We start from the raw sequence: 15883 nt of genomic DNA, 5'->3' as shown, positions 1-15883 counted from the left end.
ATGCTGAAGATGGTGCAAGACACTGGAAATAAACTGGAGGCAAAGATGGATAGCTGACGGGGAAACACTGAGCAAAGAGATACAAGATATAAAACTCAAACAAGAAGAGATGCAAAATACAATAACTGAGGTAAAAAATTCACTAGGAGCAGCCAACAGCAGAATACGGGAGGCAGAAGAACGAATAAGCGAGGTGGAGGACAGATTAGTGGAAATCACGGATGCAGAACAGAAAAGAGAAAAAAGATTGAAAACAAATGAAGAGAGCCTCAGGGGACTCTGGGACGACGTTAAACACACCAACATCCGTCTCATAGGGGTGCCAGAAGGAGAAGAGAGAGAGAAGGGGACAGAAAAAATATTCTAAGAGATAACAGACAAAAACTTCCCTAACATGGGAAAGGAACCACTCACTCAAATCCAGGAAGCCCAACAAGTACCATATAAAATGAACCCAAGGAGGAACACCCCGAGACACATATTACTCAAACTGACCTAAACTGAAGACAAAGAGAACATCTTGAAAGCAGCTAGGGAAAAGAAACAAATGACATACAAGGGAACCCCAATAAGGTTATCGGCAGATTTTTCAGCAGAAACTCCGCAGGCCAGAAGGGAGTGGCAGGATATACTTAACGTGATGAAAGGAAAAAACCTCCAACCGAGATTACTTTACCCAGCAAGGCTCTCATTCAGATTTGAAGGAGAAATCAAAAGCTTCACAGAGAAGCAAAAGCTAAGAGAATTCAGCAACACTAAACCAGCTTTACAACAAATACTAAAGGAACTTCTCTAGGCAGAGAAGAAAAAGCCGCAATAGGAAACGAAAATACCACAAATGACAAGGCTCAACAGGAAAGGCACGTATACAGTAAAGATACGAAATCATCCACGCACCATTATGCCACCAAAATCAGAAATCGTGAGAAGAGGAGGGTACAAATGCAGGACACTGGAGATGCTCTTGCAATCACGAGACCAACAACTTAAAACAATCTCGTATATCTATAGACTCCTATATCAAAACTCCAGAATAACTGCAAACCAAAAATCTACAATTGATACACAAACAAATATGAAAAATCAACTCAAATACAACACTAAAGATAGTCATCAAACCACAAGAGGAGAGAACAAGAGAAAAAGGGAAGAAAAAAGAGCAACAAAAACAAATCCAAAGCAATTAATAAAATGGCAAAAAGAACATACATATCAATAATTACCCTAAGTGTTAATGGACTAATGCCCCAACCAAAAGACACAGACCGGCTGAATGGGTACAAAAACAAGATCTGTGTATATGCTGTCTTCAAGAGACCCACTTTACTTCCAGGGACACAAACAAATTGAAAGTGAGAGGATGCAAGAAAATATCTCATGCAAACAGGAATCAAAGAAAGCTGGAGTAGCAATACTCACATCAGACAAAATAGACTTTAAAATGAAGAATATTTTAAGGGACAAGGAAGGTCACTACATAATGATCAAAAGACCAATCCAAGAAGAAGATGATAACCATTTTAAATATCTACACACCCATCATAGGCTCACTACAATATATAAGGCAACTGCTAAACAACCTTAAAAGAACCAATCGACAATAACACAATCATAGTGGGGGACTCTAACACCCCACTTACAGCAATGGACAGAGCATCGAGACAGAAAATCAATAAGGAAACACAGGCCCCGAATGAAGCATTAGACCAGATGGACTTTTACAGGACATTCCATCCAAAAGCAACAGAATACACATGCTTCTCAAGTGCACATGGAACATTCTCTAAGAGTGATCACATCCTAGGCTACAAATCAGACCTTGGTAACTTTAAGAAAATTGAAATCACATCAAGCATCTTTTCTGACCACAACGCTAGGCCACTGGAAATCAACAACAAGAAAACAACTGCAAAAAACACAAACACGTGGGGACTAAACAACATGCTACTAAACAACCAATGGATCACTGAGGAAATCAAAGAGGAAACTAAAAAGTACCTAGAAGCAAATGACAACAAAGATACAACACTCCAGAACCTATGGGATGCAGCTGGGAGTTCCCATCGTGGCTCAGTGGTTAACGAATCCGACTAGGAACCATGAGGTTGTGGGTTCGATCCCTGGCCTCACTCAGTGCGTTAACGATCCGGGTGAGCTGTGAGCTGTGACATAGGTTACAGATGCAGCTCAGATCCCGTGTTGTTGTGGCTCTGGCATAGGCCGGCAGCTACAGCTCTGATTAGACCCCTAGACTGGGAGCCTCCATATGCCATGGGAACAGCCCAAGAAATGGAGAAAAAAAAGAAAAAAAAAAAGAGAGAGAGAGAAGCGTTAAAGAGACAAAAGACCTGTACTCTGAAAACTAGAAGACGCTGATGAAAGCAATCAAAGATGACGCAAATACATGGAAAGACACACCACGCTCTAGGATTGGAAGAGTCAATACTATCAAAATGAGTATACTACCAAAGACAATCCACAGACTCAATGCAATCCCTATCAAATTACCAAGGACATTTTTTACAGAACTCAAACAAAAGATTTTCAAGTTTGTTTGGAAGCACAGAAGACCCAGAATAGCCAAAGACCTCCTGAAAAAGAAAAATGGAGCTGGAGGAATCAGGCTCCTGGACTTCAGACTATACTACAAAGCAACAGTCGTCAAAACCATGGGGCACTGGCACAAAGACAGAAATAGAGATCAGTGGAACAGGACAGGAAGCCCAGAACTCAACCCACGCACCTACAGCCAACTCCTCTATGACAAAGGAGGCAAGAATAGACAATGAAGAAAGGACAGCTTGTTCCATAAGTGGACAGCCACATGGGAAAGAATGAAACTAGAACACTCCCTAACACCATACACCAAAATAAACTCCAAATGGATTAAAGACCTAGACAGAAGCCCAGACACCATCAAACTCTCAGAGGAAAACATAGGCCAAACACTCTCTGACATAAACCACAGCAACAGCTTCTCAGATCCACCTCTCAGAGTACTGACGATAAAAACAAAAATAGACAAATGGGACCTAATCAAACTTAAAAGTTTCTGCATAGCAAAGGAAACCCTAAACCAAACGAAAAGACAACCAACCCACAGAGTGGGAGATCATCTTTGCAAATCAATCAACTGACAAGGGGTTCATCTCCAAGATTTATAAACACCTTCTGCAGCTCCATACCAAAAAAACAAACAACCCCATCAAAAAATGGGCAGAAGATCTAAACAGACAGTTCTCCAAAGGAGACATACAGATGGCCAAAAAACACATGACGCATTATTAGAGAAATGCAAATCAAAACCACTATGAGGTACCACCTTACAGCAGCCAGAATGGCCATCATCAAAACGTCAACAAACAGTAAGTGCTGGAGAGGGTGTGGAGAAAAAGGAACCCTATTCCACTGTGGGTGAGATTGCAAATTGGTGCAACCACTGTGGAAAGCAGTATGGAGATGCCTCAGAAAACTAAAAATAGAACTACCATTGGATCCAGCAATCCCACTCCCAAGCATCTATCCAGAGAAAACCATGACTCGAAAAGACACATGTCCTCCCATGTTCATTGCAGCACTATTTGCAACAGCCAAGACATGGAGACAACCTAAATGTCCATCGACAGAGGAGTGGATCAAGAAGATGTGGTACATATACACAATGGTATATCAGTCAGCCTTAAAAGGATCAAAATACCAGCATTTTTTGCAACATGGATGGACCTAGAAATTATCATGCTGAGTGAAGTCAGTCAGACAATGAGACACCAACATCAAATGCTTCCACTGACATGTGGAATCTGAAAAAAGGACAGACTGAACTTCTTTGCAGAACAGGTACTGACTCACAGACTTTGAAAAACTTATGGTTTCCAAAGGAGACAGTTTGGCGTGTGGGAGGATGTGCTGGGGTTGTGGGATGGAAATCCTATAAAATTGGATTGTGATGATCATTGTACAACTACAAATGTAATAAATTCATTGAGTAAAAAAAAAAAACCAAAAAACAAAAGAAGAAAACCAAAAAAAATTACTTTCAAATCTTCATGCTCCTTGCCTTCCCCTCCCCAACTTCTTTGTCTTTGGCACCCTCTTGTCCTACTGACCCGTTCATCCTGGACTCCCCTGGGCAGCCATCCTGTGCTCAGACTCCACCCCTGACACAAACTTCCTTTCCCCTCTGCTCTGCCCCGTCTCCTATACCCTCCACTCCCAACCCTAACCCACTCATGGAACTACCCTTCTCCTCTGAGCCTCCCCTGCTGTCTTTTCTTCTGAATCTGTAAGAAACTGACATTTTAAGGTTAAACCACCTGACAATCCAAATGAACCTGATTTCTCATGCTTCTTGGACTAAGAGTAAACTGCAAGCCATTACTAAGGATTTTTGGAAAGCAACTGAACACCCCCACTGATTTGCTGATGAACTTAATATGGCATGGGGTTTTCAGCTTTCTATCAGTTGATTCATAGGCTTATGAGTAAAAGTCAGGCTCAACACTGGATGGACTTGGCTCAGTGGGAACATCCCTAAGGAACTTAGGAAAACAAACCTCTAACTTTGGGGGAGATGCTGAAACCTTGGCATAGAGCTCCACCAAAAAATATCCACAACTTTTCCTGTTGACTGGGACAAAATCCAGCATTGCATGCTGATGAATCACTCCATGGCTATTACAATCAACTTCAAATCTTTAGAGAAAACTCCAGTCCTTCTATGGAGGCTAAATCCACTCAGGTAGCTTTTAATTCTTTTTTTTTTTTCCTTTTTTAAAAAAATTATTTTTGGATGCAGTGTGCAGTGGCTTGATGTGGGATCTCAGTTTCCACATCAGGGATTGAATCGAAGCTGCAGCAATGAAAGCTCTGAGTCCTGACCACTAGATCACCAGGGAACTCCCCAGGTAGCCTTTAATTGTGTAAACGGTATGAACAGGGACCTTTTTCTCTCCTGGTAAAAAAAGACTAGGAATAGGAGTCTATGTCTACCTCAGATTTTTTCAATTTGGCAAATCAGCTCCCTTGCACCTTAGATGATTCAACAACAACAAAAGAATCATAAAAATCCTCAATTTTCAACTATAACAAATGGGCAAACTTCCTGGTCTCTGCCATATTACAAGAGGCCACCGGCAGAAGGGCTGTTACAAGCTTAAGTGCTTCAGGCATGCCCAACCCTCTATCCAATCTAATCTCCAAGGAGCCACAGAGGCTTGTCACAACCCCTCTCCAGATTGGAAGTGGGTCTTCACCTGTCCTATAGACAGTGGTCCTACTCTCTCAGTCCCCATCCGTGCTGACATTAACAGCTCCTACTTCGGGTGCTGGTCAGTTCAGACAGTGGGGTCTCAAACACTCAGCAAGTCCCTGTTTCTACACCTGTCCCTTCTGTTTAGGCCCTTAGAAAGAGACACACCCCTTTCTTCTTAGTTCCTCCCAAATCTTTGTTAGGCCAAGATTTCCCGGAAAATATTATGCTGGTATGTCTTTTTCCCAAAGGAGGTAATAATCATTGAGTCTGATGGCAGCAGTGACGGCAACAACCGAAACCAACATCTGGGCAAATGAAGTGACCCGGCTATGTGCATCTGCTGTCTCTGATGATGTCACTACTAACTTGAACGCCAGCCATTCATCTCATTCATTCCAGCATTAGCTGTCGCTGTCCTTGTGGCAAAGTCTGCACCTGATCTCCGCAGGATCTCTGAAAGCCTCTTCCTCAAATTAGTCACATTCAATTATGATTACCCTATAAACAAGCAGCCCTCCAGGGTATTACTCTGATAACAGAGGACTACAAGCCCAAGGCCTGACATGGGTCCCTGTAACATCTCTTACCTATAAAGAAACCCAATGACCAAGAGTGGAGATTTGACCAGGACCTACAAGCAATAAGCAGCATGGTCCTACTGGACACAGGCAGCCAGTTGTTCTTAACCCTCATCCCAGCTAAAAGCAGTCCTTAGGGTCATTCATTTATGTGATGCCTTCTTTCTTGTGCCAGTTGAGGAAGCTGGCCTGTACCCTCTGCTTTCACTCTGGAGGGAAAACAACTCACCTGGACAGTAATGCCTCAGGACTTTGCCCAAAAGTCCCCACTTTTCACAAGTCCTGAAGAGTGATCTGGATGATAAAAAGTCTCCTTGCAATGGCTAAAGGACTGACTTATTTATTGCCTCCCCAGGCCTTCTCACAGGAAGTCAGAGTCCACCTACTAAGACTTTAGCCTTAAAAGGATACAAAGTCATAAGCAGAAACTTCAGTCTGACAAAACCAGCTTCAGGGTTTTACACCCAAGCAATACCTGCCATTGAGGTCTCCTCTGGGGAGGCAGCCGCCTGTCAGCATAGCTCAAGCATTTGTGAACAGCAAAATCCAGCCTGGGAAGGTGGTAGTTTTCATCAAGCCCACCTGCCCCTTCTACAGAAAGACCCAGGATCTCCTCAGCCAATTGCCCTTCAAAGAAGGGCTTCTGGAATTTGTCAATATCACAGCCACCAGCTACACCAACGAGATTCAAGATTATCTGCAACTGCTCACGGGAGCCAGAACGGTTCCTCAGGTCTTTATCAGTAAAGAGTGTATAGGTGGATGCACTGATCTAGTAAGTATGCATGAGAGAGGGGAGCTCTTGACCCGTCTGGAGCAAACTGGAGCTCTGAAATAATTACAGAGCAGACCCAAGCTGATAGCTCCCTTGAGAGTTGGATGGCAGTGCAGATAATGACAGCGCTTCCTGGTGGATGGATGCTGGGCTACCTTCACTCAGCTGCAACAACTGTTTGCTTAAAATTCTGAAATGTGTTAACCCAAATAATTGGGGGGAGTGGGTTTTGGGGGGCAAAACCAGATTTTTCTTCTGACTCCATATTAAAAGTGGATCAACTTGCCCCCCCCCAAAAAAAAACAGCTTCAGGATTGGGGTCACCTGATCTCAGAAGAAGGGCTATGCCTGGACCCAGCAGCCTTCATGGCATCCTGAGCTTCCAAACCCCAAACTAAATGCCAGGTGCGAAGTTCTGGGCATGTTGGCTGCTGTTGGAATTGGATTCCAAATTTTCTCTTATGGCCAAAATCCTGTATGTTTTACTAAAAAATGACCATCCCAACTTGATTCTATAAGGAGAACAGAAAGGCACAGGCTTTAAAACCTTAAAAGAAAGTTTAATGAACTTTTCTGCCCTTGGGCATCCCAACTATCAAGGTCCATTTTTCCTTTTTGTGTACAAGAAAGAAGGGAATGCTCTTGCGATATTCCCTGGAAAGCTGGGTGCCACCATCAGCTAACTGAGTACTCTACTCAACAACCAGACCCTGCAGCACCAGGGTCCCCGCCCTGCCTTAAAACCATCCTGCCACTGACTGCCCTTTTGGTTAAGGCCATGGAGGAAACAGTTGTAGGATCTCCTGTGAACATTTTCATGTCTCATGCAGCCCTTCTAAATTCTCACCACACATCTTTTTGCCAGCCATCTCACCTCCTCCTCTGAGATTCTATTAACCCCCAGCCGTATCACCTCTTCTGAGAGTCTCCTATTAACCTAGCAGCTGTCTCAGCTCCTCTGAGATTCTATTAGTCTCCCAGGCATCTCACCTCTTCTGAGACTGTCTTATTAACCTCTCCTTGTATAACTGTCTCATTTTAACAACCTCAGCCCTGCTACTCTCTCCCTTCTGTTACTGACAGATCACCTCCGGACCTGCCCCACAACCTACAAGAAATCCTTGAGTAATGCTGACATCTCATGGTTTACTGATGGTTCTTAGTTAAAGGGTGACATGGAAAACATTGCACTGGATACTCAGTATTAATGCCTTTTGTTATAACTGAAGCAGTGCCCTTGCCTTTGGCAACTCTGGCCCAACAAGCTGAATTATATGCAGTTAAGGAAGCCTATACTCTAGCCAGAAGCAAGACTATGAACATTTACACTGAGGGCAGGTATGTTCAGAGTAGCCCCCTGACTCTGAGACACTATGCAAGTAGCACAGTTCCCTCATTTCAAGCAGAGATAACATTAAGAATGGTCTCTAAGGAGTTCCCATCATGACTCAGCAGAAACATATCTGACTAGTACCCATGAGGATGCAGGTTTGATCCCTAGCCTCCATCAGTGGGTTAAAAATCTGGCATTGCCATGAACTGTGGTGTAGGTTGCAGACGTGGCTTGGATCCTGCATTGCTATGGCTGTGGTGTAGGCTGGCAGCTACAGCTCCGACTGTACCCCTAGCCTGGGAACCTCCATATGCTGCGAGTGTGGCCCTAAAACTCAAAAAAAAAAAAAAGAGAATGCTCTCCATGTTTAGGAATTATGGGACCATGGGTGCCATACTCTTACCTGCTACTCTGGATATTACTAAGATTCCAGGACATCCTTAACTTGACTCCCTGCAGACTAGAGGAAACCACCCTGCTGACAGCTCAGCAAAAGATGCTGCTCTTAAAGGGGAGAAGAGCAGTCAAACCTCTGTTGTGGTTGAAAGTTATGTTTCCCCAAAAGAGAGCTTAGAAAAACTAGAGAAGCCCAATGATTTGCCTCAGAAAAAGAAAAACAGGATTAGAAATTCATCAATTGCTGGTTTCACACACAAACACACACAGAGAGAGTTAGTTCTGGTTGTAATCAAATAACAGCCCAGTCCTACCAGAGACTTTAAAGTCCCATTATGGGAGTTCCCTTCATGGCTCAGCAGTTAAGGAATTCAACTGGGATCCATGAGGATGAGGGTTCAATTCCTGGCCTCACTCAGTGGGTTAAGAATCTGGCATTGCTGTGAGCTGTGGTGCAGTCGCAGAAGCGGCTTGGATCCCACGTTGCTGTGGCTATGGTGTAGGCCAGGAGCTGTAGCTCCAATTTGACCCCTGGCCCGGGAACTTCCATATGCTGTAGGTGCAGCCCTAAAAAAAAAGTCTCATTATGAACCACTGTACATGCCCTGATTCATCAGTCCACCAATAATATGATAAAACTTATGTATCAATACTGGAAGGGAAATATCAACAAAGTTACCTAAAGCACTTATGTTGCTGCCCTATGTGTCCAACATACAATTTGGGGAAACCCATAGTTACTGTTTCCTGGACACCACATTGCCCAATAGACTATCTGAGGTTTGACAGATTTTATCCAGCCCCCCATCTCATGGATATAAATACATCCTGGTCAGAGTGTGTATGTTTCTCAATGGACTGAAGGCTTCCAATGTAGACAAGCTGTAGTCAAGCTACTGCCTCTGCTGTGGCTCAAGTCCCGGTGGAGAAGACCATTCGCACCTAAAGACCCACCCCCCTTCTTGAATTTCACAGCAACCAGGGAACTTACTACTGGCCAAATACTATAGCAGGTCTGCACTGTTTGGCCACTTCTACAACACATTTGCTGTGCTTATCATCCTCAATCCTGTGGGCTGGCCGAAAGCAGTAGCAGCATCACTAGGACTAGATTGGTGAGGTTTGTAGAAACCTTCTTCCAGTACCCTGGCCAAAAGCACTTCTCCTAGTGGTTCTGAATCTTAGGTCTACCCCTGTGGTAATCATAAACTCTCACCCTTTGAGATAATCACAGGAGACCCAATGCATTTGGCTTCCACTTCTTTTCATCCACAACTGATAAATGGAGATATACTTCTGTGTTACAAAGGCCTACTTGCTTCCTCAAAAAATAACCATGCTCTGTGAGAGCATTCTTTCTGCAGTGCACTCCTGGGAGATGGGATTGGATATCACACCCTACAACCTGGAGATGTTGTGTAATAGAAAGGCACCTCCATGAGGAGGACTCTCTCCAGCCTCACCGGAAGGGCCCCATCCAGAGCTTTTGACTAATCCTTGTGCCATCAAACTCCAAGAATTAGACTCTTGTGTCCAGTGTCACACCTAAAGAAGGCACTGAGCCTCAGCTGGACCTGCACAGTATCCAGCAACCTGAAGATAAAGCCCATTAGGCCTGGAGCAGAGGACATTCAAGGCTGGAAGCTTTCCCAAGATGTCTGTGCCAGCCAGGCCTGTATACCTTTCTTTCAACATTGCCTCCTTCTCATCCATGAAAGGAAAATGGTCCCATCCCTTGCAAAAGATAGGAATCTCTGTGATTGCCAGATTTTCTGTCAGAAACCTCAGTCCATCCAGGACAGCAATGACCCTTTGGTTCACCCTATAAGTAATTTCACTAGAGTTCCAGACGCTACTGCCTGTCCAAACTGTTCCACAGGCCCATTTCATAGAGTTAGGGAGCTAAGCCCATCTAACCTTATTCTTTGCTTCGATTTGACCTGCCTTGAGATGGGAAAACAAAATTTTGAATATTTGTACACTGTAGGCTGTATGGAGTTGGCAATGCAAATCAGGCCATTTGTACACCTGCTAACATACCTATATGTCCAGGTCCCCTTTCAGTGTGTGACAATCTAATGTCTGGGCCTTGGTTAGGTGATGCTAAGCCTCTGTGCCAGTAAAGGAATCCAGAGACACCATCACTCATGCGAAAGCCTTGTGTATACCCTCTGGTTACACCTTCACATGTGGGAGTTCAGCGGTGCCCTTTATTCTTGAACAACTCACCACCTTAAAGGCTGGAGGGCACAGGACAGTGCGCCCTGATGTATTCACTGTCCTGTTCTCCCTGTATAACCAAACAGAAGCCTCTCATTGGTCCATCATATTAAACCTCCATAACCGCCCTAAGCAAGAACTTCCAGGAGGGAAATGAGATTCTGGTTTTGCTTCCACAGGGAAGCTTTCTTCCCACAGTTGGGAGTGAGCACCAATGAACCAATGAGTAGGAATCACTCCCAACACTAGGAGGGCTAGCCAACTTCCTAGCCAACACAGCTTCAGCTAAGTGGTCACTTAATTCAACTTCCAGGGTGGTTTTACATAACCACATAGCCCTTGATTTCTTATTTGCTGAGTAAGCAGGCATTTTTGCAATAGCTGCACATGGATAAATAAATGCCTTTGGGAAAGCTGAGACTCAATTACCTAAAATTAAGAGCCGCACACTAGTTGCATCAAAGATCACCTGATGACCCACTGCCTTTGGCATTGTTCAGCTACCTTAGGTCTGGGCTCCTGGTTTAGAATCATCTTGAGAACTGGGTGTGTTAGGTTTTTACCCTTATTAACTTCTGAACTTTTGTAAAAATGACACGCCTAGTAAGGTGACGCTAGTTCAGCACTTTGAGATGCTTTCTAGTGCTTACAAACATGACTGAAAAGGGACTTTTAATAGGAAACGCCTGAGAGTTCTCCTTACTACCCTGCCTTGTTAAGAAAAGTGGCCTCATGAAGTTTCTGACTTATCTCCTTTCCCTCCATCAAGGGATGTGACAACCAGGGAAGGGCCTTCCTGAGACCAAGAGACAAACTGCTATTGTGTAGCCATCCTGATTCTTTTTTTTTTTTTTTTTTTTTTTTTTGCCTTTTCTAGGGCTGCTCCCACAGCATATGGAGGGTCCCAGGCTAGGGGTCTAATCAGAGCTGTAGCTGCTGGCCTACACCATAGCCACAGCAATACAGGATCCAACCTCATGGTTCCTAGTCAGATTCATTAACCACTGAGCCACGACGGTAACTCTGACATGCTGATTCTTGATTACCAATGCTTTAGAGGAAAGACCTTGATCCAAAGGTGGGAAAAAGGAATTAATTACTGAACCTCAGCTAAAGTAGGAGTAGGGACAGGCCTGGAGCCGCCCCCACCATGCACCATCACAGTTACCCTAAACAGGAAGAGGCCTCCACCTACATCTTAGGAAGATTCCTCTACCTACTGTCCAGCCAATCAGAAACTTCCGTTTTCCCAACAACAGCCCAGCCAATCAGAAACTTCAGCAGCCAACCAATGGGAAGCCAGCCTCCAGCTCCTGCCAACTACCCCCTCTTCCCTATGAAAGCAAGTTCCCCAGCCTTGTTCCCTGGATTAACCCATGGACCACCCTGGTTCACACATCTTAACTAGCAGTTTGTCTGCTATATCCAAATAAACTTGCTTTTGCTGGTAAATAACTAGCCACTATATTATTAAATGACAAGTCACATATAATACAGCAGTATTAATATAGAAGTATGTTAATATGGCCGAATCAGCTTAAAATTGTACTATTCCTTTTTCCATTCTTTTACATCTAACCTCCCTAATATTTGTATTTATATCCGTGTTTATTTTCAAAGAGTCTTTTGTAAACACAGAGTTGAGTCTTCTTTTTTCTATCAAATCTAACCATCTTTACCTTCTTACTGATGGGTTTATTGCATTTACATTTAAGTTACTCGTATGGTTGAGTTTAAGTCTACCATCTTGCTTTTTTCTGTCTGTCCCTTCGAATCCTTTATTCCTCCTTTCCAGACTTCTGAATTAAGTCTAGCCTTTTTCTCATATTCCTTTTTATCTCCTCTACTGGATTTTAGTTGTAACTCCTCATGTTATATACTTCAGTAGTAGCTCTAGGGATTAAAAATGCCCCTTTAATTTATCATACTCTACCTTGCATATATACAGATAGATAGATATAGATAGATATAGATATAGATATAGTCTTTTTAGGGCTGCACCCACAGCATATGGAAGTTCCCAGACTAGGGGTCAAATCAGAGCTCCAGGTACCAGCCCGTGCAAAAGCCACAGCAACACGGGATCCGAGCTGTGTCTTCGACCTACATCACAGCTCACAGCACTGCAAGATCCTTAACCCATTGAGTGAAGCCAGGGATTGAAACAGCATCCTATGGATATTAGTCAGGTTTGTTACCACCAAGCCACGATGGGAACTCCTGATATCATATATTGTACTTCTACATATGATATCAACCCCTCCACATACTATTTTGTTTAGTCAATAATCTCTCAAATGTGTTTTTTAAACTAGTCTTTTATATTTACCTACCCATTTATGTTTCTAGTTGTCTTTACTCCTTCTTGAATATATGGACTTGTAACTGGCATCTTTTCTCTTCATCCTAAAGAACTTCCTTCAGTATTTCTTATAATGCAGATCTTCTAACAAGAATTTTATCTTTTCTTTTTTGAAAATGTCTTTAACCTTCATTTTTGAAAGGAATTCTCCTGGATTTAGAATTCTACACTGACAGTCTTTTTTCCTCTAACATTTTTCAGATGTCACTACCTTGTCCTATGCCCTCCATTATTTCTGATGAAGAGTCATCCTTCTTTTTATTGTTCCTTTATATTAATATCTTTATTATTGTTATCATTAATGCCTTTTATTGCTCTTCTGAATGTAATTTATTTTTTCTGCCTGCTTTCAAGATTTCTCTCTCCATGTTTGGTGTTCATCACTTTGACTGACGTGCTTAGATGTGCCTTGGTGTTTGTGATTCATCTCAGAGTCTGCTGGGCTAAATAATGCCTTTCATCAACTATAGGAAATATTTGGTCACTAGTTCTTCAAATGTTTCTTTTGCTCCATTTTTTCTCCTTCTGGAATTTCAATTGTACATACGTTAGACAATTTGATATTGTCTTACAGGTCATCAGTCCTCTGTTCTTTTTCTAAATTATTCTTTTTCCTTTCTGTGCTACACTTGGATAATTTTTTTCTTTTCCCTTTTTTTTTTTTAATTTTTTTGGCCACACCTGCAGCATGCGGAAGTTCTGGGGCCAGGGATTGAACCTGCACCACAGCAGTGACAACACTGGATCCTTAATCACTGACCCATGAGGGAACTCTGGATGATTTCTATAATCTGTGTTTTATTTACTTCTCCTTTCATCTACTGTGTCAAGTCTGTGGTTAAACACTTCTAATGAGTTCTTCATTTCAGATATTTTTTTCAGTTCTAGAATTTGGTTCTTGTTTAGAGTTTCCATTTCTCTGCTAAAATTTTTCATCTGTTCATCTATCTTGTCAACTTTTGCCAAAAAATTCTTTAGCTTATATGTAAGTCATTGTGATGCTCTTGTCTGCTAATTCCAATATTTGGCTTATCTGAGGATCTGCTTCTTTTGACTATTTTTTCTCTTTCTTGGTTATGCATCACATTTGCTTCCTTTTTCACATATATAGGTTTTTTGGGTTTTTTTGTGGTTTTTTTAACTGAATTCTGGGCATTATGTGAATCCTAATAGAAACTGTGGACTTTGTAATATTCCTCTATAGTGTGATGTTTATTCAGTAATACTGATAGATCACCCAATTTTTTTGAGGCTTGGTTTCTAGTCAATTTTCTCTTAGTTATAGGGCAGAAACCTTACTCCTGTGGCATGATTTTTATTCTTTTTTTTCTTTTTCAGTTGCACCCACAGCACATGGAAGTTCCTGGTCCAGGGACTGAATTGTGAGCCACAACTGCAACCTACGCCATAGCTGCAGCAACACCAGATCCTTAACCCACTGCACCAGGCCAGGGATTGAACTCATGGTCAATGCCAGATTCTTAAGCCACTGCACCACAGCAGGAACTTCATGGTTTTTATTCTTTAGGATATTCAGGATATGTGAACTAGGCCTTTCTGGGTTTTAACTGAATGTCTAGGATGTTCACAAGCTCTTGGTTCGCTGGAATTCCTCAACACTGTGTGACCTCTGAGACCTCTGTTCAACTCTGTTCCTTTGGCTGTTCTCTACTAGGCCTCATGGCATCTGGCTCTCATATGCTTGGTTCAGGTTTGGCCAAGCACCTGAAGGGGAATCTTCTACAGCATTAAGAGATTCCTTCTCAGTTACTGTCTCCCAGCAGCTACCAAGATAAAAATTGCAGCTCTCTTAGCCACAATTTCTGCTCTCTGTTTCCTCTGCCCAGGAGACTTATGCTCTTCACTGGACTAAGTTTTCCTGCCCTGTGGTGTGCAAATCACTCCCAAACAAAAAGCCAGGGTAAACGTGCAAGTCACCCTGAATGCTTCCCTTGGCTCGAGGATCATGGCTGAAAACAACTTGCTGCTGGCTTCCCTCTGGGCTGACCCCTCAACACAGGTCCCAGCTTCCTTTTCTCTCTCTCATCAGCCAGTTATGGTCTGTCCCATTCAGGCTGACACCCTCCAGTGCCCCCACTCCTCTCACTCTGAGCTCTTTCTAAGGCACAGGATCACAAATGGCCATTGTTTAAAGGAAACAGACATTCAACAAAAAGGCTCCAAAGGTCTCAAAATACAAAAATTATATAACAACAACAGGACAACGGCTTCTAAACATAGGAATGTATTCTATTGAAAGCCTAAGAGGACATGAGAAATTAGAAACCCCAGAACAGCTGTTGGTTTGTATTGCATTTTAACAAGGCAGAAAATCCTCTAGACAATATGCCCTAATGGAGGAATGGCAATGGCAATTCAAAATTCAAAACAGCTATTCAATTTCTAACAGTAAAATATATGTATTTCAGCTGGAGATTGAGTGTGTGTGTGTGTGTGTGTGTGTGTAAATTTCATATTCCCAATCCCCAGCCGAAGTTAAAAATACAAAGCTATGCTCTGTCCAAAAGGTCCCAGAAAAATTCTGGGCACCTGGTGTACTGACAGCAGATTGGGGTTGAAGGTTTATCACAGAAAGTCTATAAAATGGGAAAAAAATGCAGAGACAATTGACAACATTAACAATCCATTCTATGCAGTACTAGGGCCACTATAGGTGCTTTCAAATATTACTGAATAAATGTGTATAATCCAAACCTTTAAGCACACTGATACAGTAGCTTCCCTTCCAGGACCACACTTAGCTTCTCCCTTGGTTCCCTCTGTTGACCTGAGTTCTTATCCAGCCACTGTGTTTACTGTTTTTGCAAATTTGTTTAACTAGGAAAACACTGCTGCATCTCTGGAGGCATTTTATCTTCACATCTGGCTTAGGGGACCATCAGCTTACTAAGTCCACTCACGCCTGCCAATGTTTTCAAAAGCTTTATCTTAGAAATTTGGTAAACTC

At 42.7% G+C, this 15883-nt stretch overlaps 1 protein-coding gene and 1 pseudogene across 1 annotated transcript in view; one reads left to right on the top strand and one right to left on the bottom strand.

Annotated features, from left to right (window-relative positions):
• Window positions 1–6886, top strand: part of LOC110256333 (glutaredoxin-1 pseudogene) — a 60195-nt pseudogene extending 53309 nt beyond the window's left edge.
• The window catches only part of MGLL (monoglyceride lipase), a 194160-nt gene that overhangs the window by 168219 nt on the left and 10058 nt on the right, over window positions 1–15883 (bottom strand). The window lies entirely within an intron of this gene.

This window comes from Sus scrofa, chromosome 13, assembly GCF_054392235.1.
Source record: "Sus scrofa isolate SSC_HxYL_T2T_F1_AM1 chromosome 13, Sscrofa_HxYL_maternal_Yorkshire_Landrace_v2.0, whole genome shotgun sequence".
In the NCBI taxonomy this organism is placed as follows: Eukaryota; Metazoa; Chordata; class Mammalia; order Artiodactyla; family Suidae; genus Sus; species Sus scrofa.
The sequence above is the reverse complement of the archived record's forward strand: the minus strand, read 5'-3'. Positions and strand labels throughout refer to the sequence as shown.